Source organism: Pelodiscus sinensis, chromosome 1, assembly GCF_052426305.1.
Source record: "Pelodiscus sinensis isolate ZL-2025 chromosome 1, ASM5242630v1, whole genome shotgun sequence".
NCBI classification, from domain to species: Eukaryota; Metazoa; Chordata; order Testudines; family Trionychidae; genus Pelodiscus; species Pelodiscus sinensis.
Genome location: NC_143052.1, coordinates 95,375,997 through 95,395,360, shown reverse-complemented (window position 1 = coordinate 95,395,360; position 19,364 = coordinate 95,375,997). Strand labels below are relative to the sequence as shown.

The 19,364-nt window shown below is 45.7% G+C and overlaps 1 long non-coding RNA gene across 1 annotated transcript; it reads right to left on the bottom strand.

The window, feature by feature from the left end:
- Nucleotides 1-351: 351 nt before the first annotated feature.
- LOC142830786 (uncharacterized) lies at nucleotides 352-18,549 on the bottom strand. Its single transcript, XR_012906272.2, has 3 exons — nucleotides 15,226-18,549; nucleotides 4,039-4,268; nucleotides 352-3,178 (listed from the first exon to the last, which is right to left on the bottom strand). It is a non-coding gene; the product is annotated as an uncharacterized LOC142830786 (long non-coding RNA).
- Between the last annotated feature and the right edge of the window lie 815 nt (nucleotides 18,550-19,364).

Genomic DNA, 19,364 nt, shown 5'->3' with positions numbered 1-19,364 from the left:
GCTTGAATTTCCGCAAGAACACTGACAATCTCATGTAAGAAATCAGTGCTTCTTGCTGCCCATTCGGGCAAAAGTCCTTTTGCGCAACAGCTTTTGCGCAAAAGGACCAGTGTAGACAGCTCAGATTTGTTTTGCGCAAAAAAGCCCTGATCGCGAAAATGGCAATCGGGGCTTTTTTGCACAAAAGCGCGTCTAGATTGGCCACGGTTGCTTTTGCGCAAAAGTGCTTTTGCGCAAAAGCATCTGTGCCAATCTAGACGCTCTTTTCCGCAAATGCTTTTAACGGAAAATTTTTCCGTTAAAAGAATTTGCGGAAAATCATGCCAGTCTAGACATAGCCGGTGTGTTTTGCTCTGCAGCCACTTGATTGTTCTCTGGAAGCTGCTGACTATGTTCTGGGCCATTTGTGCTAAGTGTATGTAATGAGCCAGGCCAGACATGTTCTGTGCATATATTAAAAAAAATTAATGGAGATTGCCTATCTCCTAGAACTGAAAGGTCATTAAGTCCAGTCCCCTGCCTTTACGACAGGACTAAATACCATCCCTGACAAATTTTTGTTCCAAATCCCTAAATGGCCTCTGCAAAGAGTGAACTCACAACCCTGGGTTTAGCAGGCCAATACTCAAACTACTGAGCTAGCCCTCTGCCTATTGTAGTAGAACAGGTATCTCAATGGAGTTAATGTGCTTAACCACACATATACAGAACTGGGCTAAATACTTGAAGTGCAATCTTTTTAATTTTTTTCTGAGGCTCACTGGCAAAGCACTATGTATGTGTGGAAACTTGCACTTATTTTGCCTGTGCTGTACCATTCCGGAGATAAACAGAGGATTCTGTCTCCAAGCTTGTCAAAGAGGTCAGCACCTTTGGCGAGCAACTAAATGCACGTTAATCATGAAAATACTTTTCTAATGTTTTGCAGATAAAATTTCTGCTTTTATTTTGCAGTGTTCCTAGCCAAAATTTGATACAGTAAAAGAAGAAGAGGGACAAGGGAGCAAAGTTGTTTACCTCAGACGAAGGCATATTGCTAAACTCTAACCACAGGACTTTGTTAAGAAAACCACACGTACATAACAGAATGTTACACCATAGTATTGGTAAGAGTTCTGTAGCATCTGAAATACCAACAAAGTGAGCTTCACTGAAAGTTCAAAATGTAGGATGTCTCAAGAATGCTCAGTATTGGTTTTATAAAGCTGTAGCATGTGCTAGTACAGTGGTCTCCAAACTTTTTTACACCCAAGCTCACTTTTTAAACGTCAGGGCAAGCCAAGATCTACCCCATCCTTCTCCAAGACCCCAACCCTTCCTTGAGGCCCCACCCTCTGTTCCCCACCTCTCCATCATTTTCTGTCCCCAGCTCTTACTCACTCTCACTGGATTGAGACAAGAGGTGCAGGCTCTGGGGAGGGAATGAGAGATTTGGGTGTGGGAAGGGGTGAGAGGTGCAAGCTCTGGGAGGGAATTTGGGTGCAGGAGGAGGCAGAGAAGGGGATGCTGGCCCAGGGAGGGCGCTCCAGGCTGGGGAGTGTTGAGGTTAAGTGGAGGGTTGGGGTGCTGAGCAAGCCATAGGCTTGTGGATCTGAGGGTGCAGGAGGTTGGGTTGGCGTGTGTGAGGGGGCTCAGGGCAGGGAGGCTGGGAGTATGATGGGCTTAGGACACAGATTTGGGGTGTGTGGATGGTGCAGAAGTATTGTGGCAGAATACTGAGGATGTGGGGGGTGCAGGAATTTAGGGATGTGAGAGGCTCAGGACAGGGGGTTCCAGTGTATGATAGGCTCAGGTTTCAGGCCTGCAGGGGAGGGTGGGGATCAGGAATGTTATGATGCTGTGCCCAGATGGAACCTGGCCCTAGTTGGGGGCTTATTGGCCAGGCTTCATTTTTAAATAAAATATTATGTCCAACACAAAATGTTTCAGTATTGTTTTTATTTATGAGAGGGTCAGGGAACCTGTTTTGTGTGAGGGGTCACTGACCCACAGAAAAGTCAGTTGGTGCCACACAAGTGAGATGCAAAAAACAACCCCTCCAAAAAAACCTCAAGCCTCACTAAAGTAGCCCCAACTGAGACACCTCACTCTCCTGACACTCCAGCCCCAGGCTGGATTAACTCATCTGGGGTTCCAGAGTTAGTGGAATTTGTGGGCCCCTCTACAATCTGAGGTGGGGCCAAAAATGAGGGATCCAGTGTGCGTGACAGGGCTGCCAGTGAGTGGGATAAGGATGGGGGTGCAGCATCTTGGTGGAAAATAGGGTACAGGAGCAAGCTGGGGGTAGGTGTCTGGCCAGGAGGGAGGGGACAGGAGCAGGGTGCTAGTGGGTGTCTGGCCAGGGGGCAGGTGGGAGTCTGGCCAGGGAGCAGGCTGCTGATGGGGGCTGGGGCAGGAGCAGGGTGCTGATGGGGTCCTGGGAAGGGGGCAGGGTGCTGGTGGGAGCCTGAGAAGGAGGCAGGAGGAGGGTGCTGTATGGTGTCTGGCCAGGGGGAAGGGTGCTGGTAGGGGCTGGGACAGGTACTTGTGGGAGTCTAGGCAGGGGGAGGTGACAGGGACCATTCGGCTGAAGTTGGAGCTGGTGCGCAGTCCCAGGACTCCTACTCTCCCCCTCCCCCTGCACGTTCAGGAAGGCAGGAAGCACAGGGAAAGAAGTCCCCGATGGTGCGACAGACCCATCATTTCAGGAAGTAAGCCAGCTGTTTAGGGGAGGGAAAGAGCAGCCCATGCACTTCCTGAGACACCGGACCTAGCTCGCATCTATGGGACTTCCCCTCCACACCGCAGGAAGCCAACGCTACCTCCATTTTCGCGGGAGATAGCGTCAGCGCGGGCTCCTTCTTGGGGGGCTGGAAGGCTTTGCGATCAACTGGTCTTGCTCCTGCAACAGATTGGTGACCATGGTGCTAATGGCTTTCAGTGCAAGTTATAGCTTGAGTTCACACACACCATCACAAAAGACAGCACTGTGGAAGCAGCTGCATGCATTATGGGCTTTTTTTGTTTAGTCCTTTTCCTCTGTGCCCTGCACTATATTCATTCAGTGCCAGATCTTTTGGGGAAATAGCAATCAACTATTAGATAGCACACAATTTCCCTTTCCTATATGTCCATGCCTCTTCACTCCTCTCCAGGACAAGAACCAGACTTCAACTCTTCAGTTGTTGACAGAGGAGAACTGTGAACATAAAAACAAGAAACAAGACTGGTTTCATGTCTTAGAGGTTAGAGATTTAAATGATGTAGGTTTGATTTCTGGTCACCTGAGCTTGAGTTTTGGTTCTGCTGACTTGCGTTCTGGCAGGGGGCCAGGAGCACTATGCAAAGCTATACACAAGCTGTGGATTCAACTGCTTGTCCTAGTTTGTTATCCACAAGGCCAGAGGGAATGTGCATGATGCTCTGTAACTTTATTGCAGCACACTCCCTATCCCTGGTTTACTATGCCAGTCTATAGTAAACTCTTATCAAACGTGCCCCACCCCATCCACTCACTCTTGAACAGACAGATTCTTTTTCATAATCTGCTAAACTCCTACCGCATCATCATGGTTCTTAAGAAGAAAACGGTGGTCATTTTCTTAATACATTGGTGGCAAAGTCTGCAGCAGACTAACATATGCATCCACCATCTCTGCTCTCAGTTTGAGTGGGATGCAATTAACAAAAGAATCTCTGTTACTCAGCATGTCTAGAGTGTTTCCTCTGCACCCCAGCAGACTGGCCTAGTTACTATGTTACAACGCAGTTGAAACATGGTTCTGTCTTCTCCAGAAGTGCATCAGGAAAGACTGTATCTCCAGCTCAGGCAGAGGGCAATGTTGTCAAGTCTAAGGACCCCTAGGCTCTCTTCTTGGAGTTCAGGATTTCTTCAAAATGCTTTGATGTAAAGTGGGGGGGGGGGGGGGAGGAACCACATTCCTGATCTAACATACTAACAAGAATGTCTCAGTGTGCTTACAATCTAATCTACTCTTCAAGTTTCTATTGTGCCCATCATTGTAGTCTCTAAAAGCAAGCACAGTGCTTGTTTTGTACCTCAGTTTGTCCCCCTCGGTCTCATTTCCAACTCCTCTTGGCCCATTTGCTTCCTGTGCAGCATTTGATATCTGGCTTTCACACTCCTGCAAGGCTGTCATCCAGTGCCATTGCACAACAGGACCAACAGAAGTAAGGATCACTCAGCAAGTGTAATTGTGTGATATGGGCTGTGAGATGCTGGTTTACCCAGACTCACTAGAAGATCTCTAGAACACATCCTGTAGCGCCTACATAAGACAAGAATAGTGGATGTTTACGGCGTAATACCTATTTTACTAGCAAATCAGCCAGTGAGAAATGCTCTACGCTTAGGCCTGTTTGTCATATCCTCATCTCACCACTGCAGTCTCATAGGTCTGTGGCTTTACAATTATTTCAGAATCTTTCTCAGCATCTCAGACACCTCCTCTTCCTCCTCCCCTTTCTTGGACGGGGATAGGGTAAGAAATGCTTCGGATTCCTGAGTTTAGAAGGAGGTGGGGGCATTGTTCTTACTCAGCAAATGAATAAAGCTGTGAGGAGCAGAATAATATCACTCCCCAAACCCTTCCCTCCCCTGCCATCCCAGTTGCATAAACATAATGACAAACAAACTTGCCTTCCTAGACAGAAGTTTATACTGAGAAGAATGACAGACTTTAAAGTAATTTTAAGATACAGCCAAGTGTTGGTATTCTCTCTTCAGCCTGGTTGGGCTATGTGAAGATTTCTACTGTCAGAACCACTAACTTTCCTTTCCAGGGATCCAGGCTGAGTCTTGGATGTGGTCAAATACAGCACAATGAGTCCAGTCACAATATTAGGGAACTCAGGGTATGTCTACACTTGCCCCCTAGTTCGAACTAGGGAGGCTAATGATGCATACCGAAGTTGCTAATGATGCATACCGAAGTTGCTAATGAAGCCTGGGATTTAAATATCGTGCAATGAGAAGTAACAGTTAATTCGAGGGAAGGCTTTTGGATCGGACTACCGCGTCTACACGCGGTGAGTTAATTCGGGCTACCAGCTTTTTAAAATGGCAACCGACCATGAATATACTAATCAAGTGTGGGATATTTAAATCCTGTGCTTCATTAGTAACTTCAGTATGCTTCATTTGCCTCCCTAGTTCGAACTAGGGGGCAAGTGTAGACATACCTTCAGAGAATTGACTAAAATGTGCCATTTAGAAGCTATAACTGTACTCTCTCTAGTCCAACAACACAGTAGCCCAAGTGGTGTTTAACTATTTCTTACATTGTTTTGGTGCTTTTTAGTTTCAGTTATTTTTATGGGCTTCTGACTGAAAAGCTAAGTAAGGAATCTAATTGGAGACTGTGTTTTAAAAATCTTTTTTCTTTCTTCCCAAAATTCAAATAGTGGGAGCAGGGGGAAAGAAGCTAGGCCTGGGAAATCAATCAGCAGAAGGAAGGGTGCCTGAGGATTCAGTATGGCAGCCCTCCTTTCTTAGGTTGCCATATTGCTGTTTGCTCTGTTGACACTTCCCTCCCAGTTAACATTAAATTTGGTGTTTGCCTTAGGCTTAACCTTTAGTGGTAATTAAGGCCAACTATTTGCTCTAATTAAATGGCTTTGTGGTTTTCTTTCTACCCTATTGACTGAGGACAAAATAAGACTAGCCTGAAATATTCTAGCATGCCCCATAGATCCCAAGAGTGAGGCATTTTCCAGTACTCCCCATGACTTTTCTATCATGCTTGGCATCACAGTCTTGGTATGTTATAGCTATCCTCAATTAAAGAGAGAACCTTTGGCTTCCAACAATCAAAATGGTCCAATCAATGCCATTTTTTCTGGCTTTGGGTACTGTAGCAAAAGTGGAACTACAGCTCTGGTAACCAATGAGTGTCTGCATGTGGAGGTGTGGTTCTATGCACTCAGTAAGTAGTCACCCGCATTGGTTGGATTTATTTAAGCTGCATTCTTTGTTTATCACTGGATGCTACATACTGTATGCATTCAGCTCAACTGCTTATGGGGCAGCTCTCTTGTAAGCATACCCACCAACCTTTGGTATCACAAATTGCAAACTTTGTGCATCTGGAGTCACTACAATGCTTTGTTCAAATATCCCATCTGCTTCTCTGCTAAGATTCCCTCCCACACTTGGGACTTTTCTCCTGCTCTCTAGCAAGCCTCCTGTAGTCTACTATCAGGTTACCAGTTTCTCCTGCCTCCCATTGCCAGCTTGGACCATTCTGTACTGCCCAACTGTGTGTTCCTCTCCCTCCCTGCCCTCTGAAACATGTGGGCAGAGTAGGGAGCTGAGTACAGCTGAGCTGAGACAGCTGTTCCTTGCTCTTTTTGATTCTTTAATGTGCTGTCAGATGTGCAGAGGCAACCTGGGGGCAACAGATGCCTGAACTGACATGACTGCCATCTAGGCAGAGGCATTAGTGCTGTGCATGATGGAAAGATAGCTCTGGAGACCCACTGCGGAGTTATCACTGGTGGATGATATTGATGGAGATAGAATCATAGAATACTAGGACTGGAAGGGACCTCGAGAGGTCATTGAGTCCAGTCCCCTGCCCTCATGGCAGGACCAAATACTGTGTAGACCATCCCTGGTAGACATTTATCTAACCTACTCTTAAATATCTCCCGAGATGGAGATTCCACAACCTCCCTGGGCAATTTATTCCAGTGTTTGACTACCCTGACAGTTAGGAACTTTTTCCTAATGTCCAACCTAAACCTCCCTTGCTGCAGTTTAAGCCCATTGCTTCTTGTTCTATCCCCAGAAGCCAAGATGAACAAGTTAAGAACATAAGAACGGCCATACTGGGTCAGACCAAAGGTCCATCTAGCCCAGTATCCTGTCTGCTGACAGTGGCCAGCACCAGGTGCTCCAGAGAGGGTGGACCGAAGACAATGATCAAGCGATTTGTCTCCTGCCATCCCTCTCCAGCCTCTGACAGAGGCCAGGGGCACCAATTCTATCCCCTGGCTAATAGCCTTTTATGGACCTAACCTCCAGGAAATTATCTAGCTTCTCTTTAAACTCTGTTTTAGTTCTAGCCTTCACAGCCTCATCTGTCAAGGAGTTCCACAGGTTGACTACACGCTGTGTGAAGAAGAACTTTCTTTTATTAGTATTAAGCCTGCTCCCCATTAATTTCATTTGGTGTCCTCTAGTTCTTCTATTATGGGAACTAATAAATAACTTTTCTTTATTGGCCCTCTCCACACCACTCATGATTTTATATACCTCTATCATATCCCCCCTCAGTCTTCTCTTTTCCAAACTGAAAAGTCCCAGTCGCTTTAACCTTTCTTCATATGGGACCCATTCCAAACCCCTAATCATTTTTTGTTGCCCATTTCTGAACCCTTTTCAAGGCCAAAATATCTTTTTTGAGGCGAGAAGACCACATCTGTACACAGTATTCAAGATGTGGGCATACCATAGTTTTATACAGGGGCAGTAAGATATTCTATGTCTTATTTTCTATCCCATCCTATTTACCTTTTTGACCGCCGCTGCACGCTGTGTGGAAGTTTTCAGAGAACTGTCCACGATAACGCCAAGATCTTTCCTGATTTGTCATAGCCAGATTAGCCCCCATCATATTGTACGTATAGTTGGGGTTATTTTTCCCCGATGTGCATTACTTTACACTTATCCACATTAAATTTCATTTGCCATTTTGTTGCCCAATCACTCAATTTGGTGAGATCTTTTTGGAGTCCCTCACAGTCTGCTTCTGTCTTGACTATCCTAAACTTTACCAAACTTTACCACCTCACTGCTTACTCCTTTCTCCAGATCATTTATGAATAAGTTGAAAAGGATTGGTCCCAGGACTGACCCTTGGGGGACACCACTAGTTACCCCCTCTGTTCTGAAAACTTACCATTTATTCCTACCCTTTGTTTTCTGTCTTTTAACCAGTTCTCAATCCAAGAAAGGACCTTCGCTCTTATCCCATGACCATGTAGTAAGACATGATTTCCCTTTACAGAAACCATGTTGACTTTTGTCCAACAAATTATGTTCTTCTACATGCCTCACAATTTTATTCTTTACTATTGTTTCGACTAATTTGCCTGGTACTGAAGTTAGACTTACCGGTCTGTAATTGCCAGGATCACCTCTAGAGCCCTTTTTAAATATTGGTGTCACATTTAGCTACCTTTCAGTCATTAGGGACGGAAGCTGAGTTAAAAGATAGGTTACAAACAACAGATAATAGTTCAGCAATTTCCCATTTGAGTTCTTTTAGAACCCTTGGATGAATGCCATCTGGTCCTGGAGATTTGTTAACATTAAGTTTTTCTATTTGTTCCAAAACCTCCTCTAATGACACTTCAATCCGAGACAGTTCCTCAGATTCATCACCCACAAAGTACGGTGCAGATTTGGGAATCTCCCTAATGTCCTCAGCCGTGAAGACTGAAGCAAAGAAATCATTTAGTTTATCCGCAATGGCTTTATCATCATTGCTCCTTTTATATCTCGATCATCTAGGGGACCCACAGGTTTTTTAGCAGGCTTCCTGCTTCTAATGTACTTAAAAAACATTTTGTTATTTATTTTTGAGTTTTTGGCTAGCTGTTCCTCAATCTTTTTTTGCTTTTCTTATTACATTTTTACACTTGATTTGACAGTGTTTGTGTTCCTTTCTATTTCTCACTAGGATTGGACTTCCACTTCTTAAAAGATACCTTTTTGTCCCTCACTGCTTCTTTTACATGGTGGTTAAGCCACAGTGACTCTTTTTTAGGTCTCTTGCTATGTTTTTTATTTGGAGTATACATTTAAGTTGGGCTTCTGTTATTGTGTATTTAAAAAGTTTCCATGCAGCTTGCGGGGATTTGGCTCTAGTCACTGTGCCTTTTAATTTCTGTTTAACTAACCTCCTCATTTTTGTGTAATTCCCCTTTTTGAAATTAAATGCCAGGGTGCTGGACTGCTGAGGTGTTCTTCCCACCACAGGAATGTTAAATGTTTTTATATTATGGTCACTATTCCCAAGTGGTCCTGTAATGGTTGTCTTCTGGACCTGCTCCTGCCCTCCACTCAGGACTAAATCGAGAATTGCCTCTCCCCTTGTGGGTTCCTGCACCAGCTGCTCCAAGAAGCAGTCATTTAAGCCATTGAGAAATTTTCTTTCTACTTCTCTTCCTGAGGTGTCATGTATCCAGTCAATATGGGGATAATTAAAATCCCCCATTATTTATAGAGTTCTTTATTTTGGTAGCCTCTTTAATCTCCCACAGCATTTCAATGTCAGTTTCACTGTCCTGGTCAGGTGATCGGTAACATATCCCTACTGCTAATTTCTTATTATTGGAGCATATAATTACTATCCATAGCGATTCTATGCAACATGTTGATTCATTCAATATTTTTATTTCATTTGATTCTACATTATCTTTCACATACTGTGCCACTCTGCCACCCACCTGGCCTGCTCTATCCTTTCGATATATTTTATATCCCGGTATGATTGTGTCCCACATTCCACCAGGTTTCAGTGATTCCTATTATGTCAATCTCCTCCTTTAATACAAGGTACCCTAGTTCAGCCATCTTATTAGTCAGACTCCTAGCATTTGTGTAGAAACACTTTAAAAATTTGCCACTGCTTATTTGTCTGCCCTTCCCTGATGCATTGGATTCTTTTATATGCGGTTGTTTGTCCGCTCTGGCCCATAGTTTGTCCTCTCCCCTCCTCTCTTTCTGACTACAGCTTAGAGAATCTCTATCAACGGATTCTCCTCTAAGAGAAGTCTCCCTCCGATTTATGTGCATCTCCGCACCAATTGGCTTTCCCCCATATCTTAGTTTAAAAACTGCTCTACGGCCTTTTTAATGTTTAGTGCCAGCAGTCTGGTTCCACCCTGGTTTAGGTGGAGCCCATACTTCCTGTATAGGCTCCCCCTCTCCCAATAGTGTCCCCAGTTCCTGATAAATCCAAACCCCTCTTCCCTACACCATTGTCTCATCCACGCATTGAGACTCTAAAGCTCTGCCTGCCTACCTGGCCCTGCGCGTGGTACTGGAAGCATTTCCGAGAATGCCACCATAGAGATCCTGGATTTCAGTCTCTTTTCTAGCAACCTAAATTTGGCCTCCAGGACATCTCTCCTACGTCATTGGTACCTACATGTACCACGACCACCAGCTCCTCTCCAGTACTACACATTAGTCTATCTAGATGCCTCGAGAGATCCGAAACCTTTGCACCAGGCAGGCAAGTGACCATACGGTTCTCCTGGTCATTACAAACCCAACTACCTATGTTTCTAACAATCGAATCACCCACTACTAACACCTGCCTCTTCCTAACATCTGGCATTCCCTCCCCCTCAGAGGTATCAGTGCGAGAGGATACCGCAACATCCTCGAAGGCGGGTCCCAACTACGGGATGGTTTCCCTCTGTTCCCATGGAATGCTCTGTTCCCTTGAGACTTTCCTCCTCCTTAAGAGCACTGGGGCTCTCAGACCGGAGGTGGGACAGTACTACCATGTCCCGGAAAGTCTCATCAACATATCTCTCTACCTCCCTTAGCTCCTCCAGTTCAGCCTCCCTGGCCTCCAAAGCCCGAACTCGGTCTCTGAGGGCCAGGAGCTCCTTGCAACGGGTGCACACGTACTCCACTCGCCCACAGGGCAGGTAATCATACATGTTACACTCGACGCAATAAACAGGATAGCCCCCACTCTGCTGCTGGGCTTCTGTCTGCATTTTTTTATGAATAAATTTAAGTATAAACTGGGCTTAAGTCTCTGGAGTATAGATTATTATAAAAGTTAGGTTTAAAGAAGGTCAGGAGTCACTAGCACCCTCTAACCTCCCTCTCCAAACTCCCTGTTAGCCACTCCCTGGTCGCTGACTCACAGGCTTATATAGCTCTGCTAGCCCCTCCCCCTGACTGAGGCTCAGCCAATTAACAGAGGCTTCTAGATTTCAAACCTTTTAGAAGCTCCTTCAAACAAACAAACAAACCAAACCAAACCAGACAAACACAAGCTCAGCACACAGCAAGTAACGCCCCCCCCCCCCGAAACACACACTACAGACAGCCACTTACCACAAGGGTCCCGTATTTACTCCTCTTTTACCTGGAGAACTCCCTCTGCAAACTCCCTGTTAGCCACTCCTGTTCGCAAGATCCCTCCTCCTTATGACACCCTTTTAGATATCTGAAAACTGCTATCATGTCCCCCCTCAATCTTCTCTTTTCTAAACTAAACAAACCTAATTCCTTCAGCTTTCCCTCATAGGTCATATGCTCTAGACCTTTAATCATTCTCGTTACTCTTCTCTGGACCCTCTCCAATTTCTCCACATCTTTCTTGAAATACGGTGCCCAGAACTGAACACAATACTCCAATTGAGGCCTAACCAGCACAGAGTAGAGCGGAAGAATGACTTCTCGTGTCTTGCTCACAACACACCTGTTAATGCATCCCAGAATCATGTTTGCTTTCTTTGCAACGGCATCACACTGCTGACTCATATTCAACTTGTGGTCCACTATAACCCCTAGATCCCTTTCTGCCATACTCCTTCCCAAACAGTCGCTTCCCATTCTGTAATGGGATATACAGAGGTGTCTCGCCGCAGGAAGTTATCTTTCAGCAGAGATGTAGTAGAAGCTCCAGTTAAACCACCTGACCTCTTCATTCCATTTATCAAAGCACCTGTAGCTTCCATGTCCAGTGATAAGCCTAAAATGAAGAAAGCATCTTGACTGCTTTAACAAATACACTGCCCCTATAAAAATTAGTGCAGCATCCATTAGTTCCTGGGCTTGCAGCGCCCTAGGCTGGCACCAATTCCACGTGTATTTCTCAGATAACAGGAAGTATGAGAGTGTTGGATCAACCAAGGCTGCAGAAGAGATAGAGACAGTGGCCTTTTGTTGGTCTTGGGACATTCCACAACTTGCAGTGGGAGAATGGGGCAATGGGGTCCTGCCGGGACCTCTGGTTAATTAATAAGGGAGTTTTGGGGATATTGTTCTTGAAGTTAAAGAAAATGTAGTGAAGATCCAAAACATGAAATAAGAAGATAAGCCAATTCCCCTCCACCCAGTGAATCAATAAACCTAAGTCAGGAAGTATTCTTGTTCACTCCTTCTTTCCATTGTCTATTTATTCATAACTTAAATGTCAGCTTGCTGAAACCACTTGTTATTCTGCTGTTCTGCTTCCTATGGATGCGGTTTAACTATGAAGTCTAAGTACCTCCTTGGTTTATTAGTTTCACAAAGGCCTATACTGCTCTTTGAGTCTTTATAAATGAATGTAGATGTATAAAGACCTATTGTCTTCCTGCATGCATGGCTTTGAATTTCAAAAATACTACCTCTTTAGATGTGGGAGGGAAGAAGCAGAAAGGTGAAAACAAGTGATTCAGATTTCCTATAAAGATTCTCCTATCAAACATCACAATCCATAAGAACATCCACATTCCTTTCCCCATATTTTGTGGGTTCCTACACATCACAGAATATGAAGTCTAGTGTTAAAGGGATCTGTTTCCTGGATGGATGCACTGAGGAAGGAAAGAGCCTGAACTGGATTTTTGTTGCCTAGGATGGACTCTGGGTGCAGCCCTCTCAGAGAAGGAAGAAAACTAAGGGTGCTGAGAGCTATAACTCCTCCTATCACTCTCCATTAATTTGGCTTGTAAGGCACTATCCAGCTTGGCTCCCAGTATCCCTTTCCTTTTTTGCCTGCTCCCTGAGTGACTGCTCAGCATGCCTTCAGGCACAGAGCTCCAACAGGGAAAGGAGTGGCCTCTGCCTTCCCCCTGCAAACTGAACTCATGCTTAATCCTGATACACATGACCTCACCATTTGGCACCAGCCTGCCCAAGGAGGGAAGTGCCAGGCACACACAATTTAGCACCCCTCTCCCTCCAAGGAAGGAACTGGGCTCTCCGTGGTGCAGAGGGTGGAGCTGCCTGTTTGCTCAAAGGGGATTTTTCCTCCCCTCACCTGAAAGCAATGCCCTGCTGAAGTGACTCCACAGCACTGAAAAACCCTGATGGAAACAGCCAGGTCCTAATGCTCAATACGTTCCTAGCCCTGTACTGGCACAGGCTACCCACTGCTGCCCAATCTTCCCTTGGTTTCCAGGGAAAGGCAGAGCAATACCCTTTGACCCAGAATCAGGAGGGCGCTGCTTCATGATTCAGTCAGGAAGAGGATGTGGAGCACCACACCCTGCTTCCCAACTCCTTTAAGGACACGTTTCCAAAGACTGCTGCATGTGGGTGCCTTAAGTTAGACAGCACAAGTAGATGCAATGCACCCACATCTGAGCTTTTTGGTTTGAAAAGTTCCCTTTGCATCCATGCAGCTGCCCAGAAAGCAGGGGAGGAGTAAGTGAATGAGTGTGTGTGTACACATGTACACACCACTTTCAGCGCAATAGTGCCATGAGCCTGGCTTCAGCCACTGGGTCATAATAGGATCTATGGCTGCAAGAAGATATGGAAAGGATTATTATTTAAGGTTAGGGGCAAATCCATCATCCATAATATCAGAACTCCCACATAAGAGCATCCTTCCTCTTCTCTCTATTTGGAGTGTGTCCCATTATGAACATTCCTGCCCTTCCCTGAGTAGAAGGTCAACATATATCGCCTTCCCCTGTCAGGAGTATTCACATTCCTCCTTGTATTAGAGTTTCTGACATGAGCACTTCTCTCCTTGCTTGTATAATTATAGGTATTACACTAGCTCAAGAGACCCTCCAGCAAAGATCAGGGCCCCGTTGTGCTTGATGCTATACAGGAGACCCATGAGATTCACAAAATTGCTAGTTGTGATTTCTGGGTCTCTCCCATTCCCCCCATTGCATCCCATCCCCCAGCCTGGGGGGATGTCACTTGGGGGGGTACTTGTTGCCAAACAGCAACAAGGCCCCAACCCTGCACTCACCAGGAACCACAGGGAGTCCACTGTGGCAGCTGCTGCCAATATTTGCAGATTTCACCATTTACAGTGGTCCCAAGAACGCATCCACTGTGAATGAGGAGGCTTTACTGTACAGCTATAGCGAGAGAAAAGTCCTTTACCAAAGAGTCTACAGTATAAACAAGACAGATAAAGGGTGTGAGGAGAAAGAGAGGCACAAAGATTAGAAGTGACTTGCTTTCCCTTAGATCACACACAAAGACAAGAGCTGGGAATACCACCCAGCTGTAACAGTGACCTGATCCTGGAACACAAGCATGTGACCTAGTGCGCTGTTTCCAGGCTCTGAATGACCGGTTGAGGTAACGGGAGTTACATGAGAGCTTGGCAACAGCCCCTCCTATAAAAGAGAGCCAGCGTAATCAGAGAGGGAGAGGTAGGGCTAGGGTAAGGCTCCAAGAACAACTTTTGGAAAGGCCTGGCAGAAGGCCCTGACTTACAGGAAAGAATTAAGAGACTAGGAAAGATTTGTGTTGAGATGTGCTGACACCATTTTGTTACAAAGAGAAAACCTAAAGAAGAGGACTGGCGTTCTGCTGCTCTTGGGAACTATATTTGACATATTGGCTGATGAGTTGGCCCACCAGGTGTTCTGACTCCCAATTCAGTGCCCTGTCCATTATACCATATTGATTCTCAAACTACACTGCCTTTCCGTTATCTAGATCAGGTACTTTTCTGTCTGCTTTTCCCCTAACATCTAAATGCCTCAGTCTTTAATGCTTGTCTTCTCACAACACCCCTGTGAGGTAGGGCACTGCTCTTAGCCCATTTTACAAATGGGCAGCTGAGGATAAGTGACTTTCCCAACGTTATACGGGACAGCAGGGATCTGAACACAGGTTTCCAAGGCAACTGTATTACCCGCTGAACCATTCTTCCTTATTAGAGATAGTGTCCTTCCATTCATAGAGAATGTCTCTGTACCTGGGCACCCCCTCTCAGGAATACACTGCATCTTCGAAAGAGGGATAAGCCTTTGGGAGCATATTTTCTTTTGAAGGACTTGAGGGCTTGTTATTTTCTCTTTCTTCAATGTTGTGCCTGCAGAGCTTTTTCCTTTCTCTTCCTGTCCCCTCCCCCACAAGTAAAGCAGCTCACTTAAGGAACAAAAGCGCCTTCCTTGCCAGTGGAGAAAGGGTAGCAGGCACCGCAGCTCTGAATAAAAACTCATAATCCTATGAGAGACTAGGGGTTTGACTCTCCCCTGGCCCACACCTTGTCGACCTAACGTACTTACCCCAGTGTGCATGCTGATTTGGGAGCATTTTCAGTCTGCTTTGCTCTGCTGTAAAGGATTGCACAATGCAAAGGGCGCAGAGAGACAGTCTCTCTCGGTGCGTGTGTGCGTATAGATGTGCTGTTTTGGAAAATGCTGTCTTCACGGAGGATGGGTGGGGAGAGGAGACTAGGTCACTTCAAACAGGAAGAAGGACCTGACTTGAAAAGGTGCTTTAGTTAGTGCATGAGGAGGCAGGTAATGACAACACAACTATTTATGGTTCTTTGTGACAACTTTAGCCTTATATGGGCAAGGGAGCCCTTCACAGAGTTTAGCAGAGGCGGAGCTAGTGCTTGTGAAGCCCACTGACCTCCTTCCTGGGAAAAGCCCTGGGAAACCTCTCTGAATCCAGCTGTTAAAATCTCTGAAAGTACAAAGAAACCACCCACTCCTTCCTCCCCCTCCTCTCCTCTCCTGCAGGCTGTAGTCACATAGCAGCACAATGACCTCATCTGTGACCTGCAGAGTATCTGGGGAAGTGGGCTGGAGAGCCCCCAGCATTAGAGATTGGAAACCAATTCCCCATCCAGTTGCGAGACTGGGTTAACCATCGGAAGGGAAACTTTACACAGTTTAGACACTAGCAACTGCATGCAGGGCTGCAGCTGGCAGTCAGAACACAAACCTGCAGCCTAGATAATATGCCCCTCCTGGTACATACCAGCAGGGACCCCGTGATCTCCCTGGGCGGATCTGCCACTATGTACACATCTTTGACCTTGTTCCTTCTGGCTGACCAAACAGTGTTAGAGACTAGTTACAAATAACATACCAAAGACAAAGGCTTTGTGAAATAAGTACTGTGGCTACACACGACATGCCTGATTTGGGTAGCCAACAGTCCTCTATTACTAGTAACATCCTGTATTTTTTTCATCTCTGTTCAATGAGATCAGGAGTTCCTGAGTGCTGCAAAAAGCAGCAAGACATACCCGTGGCAAATGTGAATGAATGCTGCTTATTGATTATTATCATAGGTAACAGGTGAAGCTTCCCCTTGGGGAGACTAGCCCCTTGCCCTGCCTCTTCCAGCCGACGCCCTGCATTTTCTGACCAAGGCCAAGCCCCCGCTCTCTGCTCTTAGCCATCCTATAGCCCTGGCCAGGGTGGGGGAGGAGGGCTGAATATTTGGTCAGGGCTACGGGAAAGTGGCAGGGCTGAAAGCTCAGAACCAGCCAGAATCACAATGAAGCTGTCAACCCCAGCCAGAACTTTGAGCCTCGAGCCCCTTTCCCCCAGCCATGGACCACAGTAGTGGCGCTCTGAGCCTTGAGCCCTTCTCCGATTCTGCTCCTTCCCCTGCAGCTCTACCTCCATTCTGTCCCTGACCCCGCTCCATTCCACCTCCTTTCTGTCTCTTTCCCCTGAGGGGTGCCACTGTGGCCCTTAGACTGGAGAAGCTCAGTGTGAGAGCTCCTCCTGCCCTGGGGCTGTGGTGGGGGCAGATTTTTCTGGGGGCCATTGGCTGGGGCCTAAGTGGCAATCCGCCAGTCCTCCCTTCCCCCTGCCAGTGTGATGTTTGGGGAGGTTTAGCCTCCCCTTGCCCACATTACACACTGTCCATGATTATTAATTACTATTATTATTAATGTAATATTGGTGTGGTGCTATGCCCCCATATTTTCATAGAAATAGGTTTTTTAATATGAACATGCATAAGTCAAATATGCCTGCAAAATGGGGCAAATAACTTGTCATTGAAGAGCCTGTGATCTCCTGACTATGTATATTCTATTTTTGTGCATGTATCAATCTTGCATGTGAAGTTAGAACTATTAAGTGGAAACCTATTTTATTAATCTAGGTCTTCCTGTTCCATTAGTGGAACTTAAGGTGCGCAAGACAAAGATCTGTGAATGGTTTTGTTTTTCCTGTAAGTCCAAACTGTAGTAGATTCTACAAAGACACATGACCGTGCCACCTGGTGCTGGAATCCATCTTGAATTTTGTACTTTTCCATAGGGGAAGGGCAAATTAAACAAAGGTTTCCTGCCCTGCAGAAATTCTATTTAAGGGATAGGAAGCAAAGAATAATGGTCTTGAACTGGCTTTGGAACTGTTAAGAGGATACACAAGAATACCTGGAGAAAAAGAACTGTAGTAAGATGGGGGAGGAGCATTGCTGAGTCCAGGTTAGAGAAAAAGATAAGCTCTGATTTGTGAAAAACTGCACCTGAAATAAGAACTAGGGAGAGACAACTTCTCTTAGGCTGCATCTAGACTGACATGATTTCGCTCAAATACTTTTAACCCATCCCACTGCAGCAGGGCACACTGGAGCAGCACAAGCAGATGTGGAGCACCCCTGTCTGCAGTGCGCCCTGTGGGGCCAGAGCAGCCCCCCTTCCCAAGGCAGGGGGAGCTGCTCCAGCCCCCAACGGTTAATTGGAACTGATAAGCTGCTTAAGCATCACCCATTAAGAGTGAGGTTTACCAGTCAACTGGTTAACCTTGCACATCCCTAGTTTATACATCACATTTTCAGATAATCTGGATTGGTTTAAATTTGAAACAATGGAACTGTGCTTCAAATGTTCTCCTGCCTAGTCAAACTAATGAAGGCTAAGATGTGCCAGCAGAGGATACATTATGGCAGCATGCCTTCCAGAGGCATCATGCATGAATTTCCTTAAATAGTACAGTCACCATGTCTAGACAAAGAGTCAAATTCTGCAGGTGGAAATGTGGATTGTAGCTCCATAGCTATTCATGGAAGCTCTGGCGTAGGATGATGGTTGAGACCTATATCTAAATTCAGGAAAGTCAGAGAGATGAGGATAGAGAAATATAAGGGGCCATTCTGAGAGAAGTGAGAGAATGAGAGAAGTGACAAATAATGTTTGCTATACGTCTCCTCTTGCAGAACACCATGTGTGTTTGTATATGTACATGAGAATGTCTTTGTGAATATATTTGAGTGTGTGTATACTGTATGTGTGTGTACTTTTTTTTTATGTGCACACATTGTATGTGTCTCAATATAATAGGAATATGTGCTGGTGGACATACTGCAAAATAAATCTTGGGCCAGATCTTTACCAGCTATAAAAGGGCACAGCTCCATTGAAGCCAGCTGCGGTGTTGGCCCCATTAATGCTGTATGAAAGTGTTCGATATTTCAGTATGTGCATATTTGAATCTCTGTGCCTGTTATCACTGTTCTGCAGGTGAACAGACAGAAATCCAGGTTTTGTTGGTTACCCTGTAGAAAGGTTTCCATGCAGGCTCAGATCTAATTAGGTAACTTCTCAATTAATTACTCACCTGTCAGTGTTATTACGCTGCTCCAACAACCCTGAAGCTCAGAAAGACAGAGCATGCCCTCCTGCCGCCGGACAAGGGGTGGGGAGGGAGGGAAGAGGGGGAGAGAAGGGAGAGAAGGAAAGTCTTCCCTGCATGGTGTCACTGGAGAGTAACACATCATCGCTGTAATGTCACAGGAGACACACAAACGATTCATTGCATAGCTAATAATTTAAATGACAACATTTTAAAAGAAAGAACCTTGAATGTGTCCCATATTCTAACTCATGGGGCAAAGAGGCTGTGGGACAAATGAATGCAAAACAGTTGTGCTATCTGTGATGTCCTGGTCAAAGCAGCAGAGAGAATAAACTGTCTGAAAAGCAAATGCTTACCAAGTTATTGTAAAGGTTTCTCTCTCATTTCTCTAGCAGAATCCCAGGCAAATTAACTTCAGGGAAGCTAAGGATGGCAGGGCTTGCGATTAGTAAAAATGGTTGATGAGGGACAGGAAGGTGGCGGGATCAGCAGAGAAAGGTCAAGGTTCTGGGCAAGAGAGGACAAAGTGGGGAACAGGGAAGGCTAAGAAGAATTCAGAGCAGGAGCTCGGGGCAGGGGAAGCAGAGAGAGTGCTGAGTGGGGAGTGTACAGTGATAAATACAAACTATTGGGGATGAACATGGTATAGAACTAGGTAGATAGTACAAATAGTCTCTCCAGATGGGCAGAGGGTGGAGGGGGCAGAGAGTACTCAGGGTAGAGAAATATAGGTCTCAGAATAAGTGGAGATTGGAGCCAGAGCAAACTGGTAACAGGATCCTGGAGTAGAGAGGTTTCCTGGAGCTCAGACCCAA